The following is a 2,748-nucleotide window of genomic DNA, read 5'->3' on the forward strand; positions in this document are numbered from 1 at the left end:
AGTGTGTGTTTATGTGCTTAATGGTAGTCAAGCGTGTAAGCTGTAACAGAAACGTATTTGGGAAGGTCTTTCATCTCTATAAACAGCTTACGGCAGCCATCACAGCTAATTTTATTATTGGCTCTCAGACATAAACTCAGTGAGTGAAGTAGGAGCTTAAGAGCACATTTGCACAGAATGACTCTCTTGGGAATCTAGAGCCCGACCAAAAGAAGAGGCCTTCCTCCTTTGGTGCCGGAATATAATTGGGTTAAAAAATAAAGTGTTTCTGAGGCTGATGGACAACTGACAGAGGGAGAAAGTAGTTAGTACTCTCCACCAGAGCAGCTTTTCAATGTTTCCTTAAAACAGTCTAGGGTACACTTAACAGGGATAAATGTAAAATCCTGCATTTAAGTTAAAAAGCAAATCAGTTACGCAAGTACGTGATGGAAAAGTCTTGTCTTAAAAGTAATCATATTTTTGTGTAGGGATGCTGGGAAGAAATGGAAGGGTACTGTACTTTTTGGATAAAACCAAGACTGGTTAATTGAAGGAATCATGTTGCTAGGTATGAAGACATTGATGGAGAAGTAGAAGTGAGAGTTGAGTATTGGATTGATGGACACATTTCTCTATCCATGGTCCTGACTACTCAGTTACACTGACATAGGCACATTGCTACCATATACTCTACTATGGTTACCAAGAACAAAACTTAATGCACTTTTTTTTTTTTGTTAGTGAAATAAGTTTATTAATCTTGAGCACACTTGGGAGGGTGACAGTGTTGGTCTCTAAGGTTTAAAATGGGGTGGACTGGAGGGTTTGGGAGTGGAAGTTTCAGTTTAGCAGCAAGAGAAGGAGTGAGGTGAGTGATAAAGGTAGGGTTCTTTCTTTGCTTAGGTAAAGGTGATCTATGGGTAATTGGGCTCTGTTGCTTAGCAACTGATGGTGCCGTTAAAGATAAAGGCACAAAGAAGTGGGTAGGCAGGATGGAGCACTAGGCAGTACCCTCCTCTTGAAGCATCAGAGTTTCCCTGGCCTCAGGGCTCTCTGGCTCTTCCACAGGGCTCCTCTGTGGCTCTAGCTCCAACCCTGGTTCTGCTTCAACCACTACCCCTGCCTCGGGCTGATTTTGAACACCCTGGCTAGGGCCCAATCGAGGAGGCTTGGTAGGAGTGGGTGGAGGTGGGGCAGGGCCCTTGCTCTTTCGGGTGGACAGTGCCCTGCGAAGGCTCTGCACCTTCTCAAGGCCAGTACGCCGAAGCCGCTTGGGCCGGGATTCCACTGGCTCCTCGTCCGAGCTCTCCCTTTCTTCCAGCTCTTCTGGAGCCTCTGGTCCTAGTTCCTTCTCTTCTAGCTCTGTAGATTCTGGCTCCTTCCGAAAAGCTCTGCCTGGGATTTCTGCCTCCTCCTTGAAGAGTTGCACGTGCAGCTGGCCGCGGGCGACCAGCAGCGCGTGGTTGGGCTCGAGACGCTGCACCTGGAGAGCGCGGCGGACGGCGCGCCCGCGGGCGGTGACAGCGTGCGTGCTGATGCGCTCGGCCTTGTCCAGCAGCTGGGCCAGCGTGTTGCTGGTGTCCCCGTGGCCCCAGGCCGCTCTGGATGCGGCGCACGGCACCTGTGAGGCCGCCCTGGCGCTCCCGCACCGCTTCCAGCATGGTGGACAGCTGCTCCAGTAGCGTCACCACTGTCAGCGCGTGCACCTGGCGGCGCTCCGCGGCTTCAGCCGCCGGCACGCCCTTCCCATGGCCCCTCGAGATGCACTTTTAAGCTAACTAAGATGTATAGAACAAAGGAGGTAATAATTATGTTGTATTTTATACCGTTCAGATTCACAGCACATTGTAAATAATGAGTTCTATTCTGTATGCCACGTTAAGAAGATCTCTCTCAAATAAGACTGTGTTTAGAGAAGGGTCAGCAAAAAATGGCAAGTGTAGAAAACATGTTGTATGAAAAATGAATGAAGGTATGTATGCAGGAAAAATCAAGAATTTGAGGTGAAATGGTAGCTGTTAAATACTCGAAGGGCTACTATGCAGCAGTGGAGAAAAAGGGATTAGTTATTTTGTATGATTATAGACAGGGGGGCAAAAAACAAAGGATGGAACTTCAGGAGGCACATTTAAACTGTCTCATTGTTAACAACATTTTTCTTATATTCAGTTCTTTGTAAAATGTTAAATACTATACAAAAATAAGTGGCATTATTTTTGAATGATTTTTATGATATGAAGACCTGTCAGTGGAGAAACTGGGAGATTATGAGACATGTTCAGTTATACAACTAGTATGTGTCAGAGGCAGGATTTGAACCCAGGTCTTATGGACTTTAGGTTGCCTCTCTATCTATTATGTTATGGTACCTCTTACCCTCTTCCAACATGATCATGTAACTAGCCAGACTAGAAAAGGAGTGTTGATTGAACTCAACATTTTAGAGAGAGGGTGCAAGACACTCCTTCCTTTTAAAAAGACATTTGCAAGAGTTTGTGGCTAGCTATTGAAGAAATGCATTTTATGTTATTTTGTTTTATATCTTACAAGAACAAAAATGATGCAATCTTAGAATCTTATCAGTGTAAAGAATTTCGGTTTATCTAGGCCAATCCCTACTTTAAAAATCCCTCTTATGAAGAACTCTGTAAATTTAATTTAAATCTCACTTCTGTCATTTGCTAAATGGGTGATGTTAGGCAACAATATAGCCTCTTTTAACCCCAAACTCCTTATCTGTTAAATAAAGACAATAATGCTTATACA

The 2,748-nt window shown here is 44.7% G+C and overlaps 1 pseudogene; it reads right to left on the reverse strand.

The window, feature by feature from the left end:
• Positions 1 to 706: 706 nt before the first annotated feature.
• LOC138174208 (caveolae-associated protein 3 pseudogene) overlaps positions 707 to 2,748 on the reverse strand; it is a 27,133-nt pseudogene continuing 25,091 nt past the window's right edge.

Source organism: Petaurus breviceps, unplaced genomic scaffold, assembly GCF_028583685.1.
Source record: "Petaurus breviceps papuanus isolate PSGF00001 unplaced genomic scaffold, PetGlider_PUasm1.0 688, whole genome shotgun sequence".
Classification (NCBI taxonomy): Eukaryota; Metazoa; Chordata; class Mammalia; order Diprotodontia; family Petauridae; genus Petaurus; species Petaurus breviceps.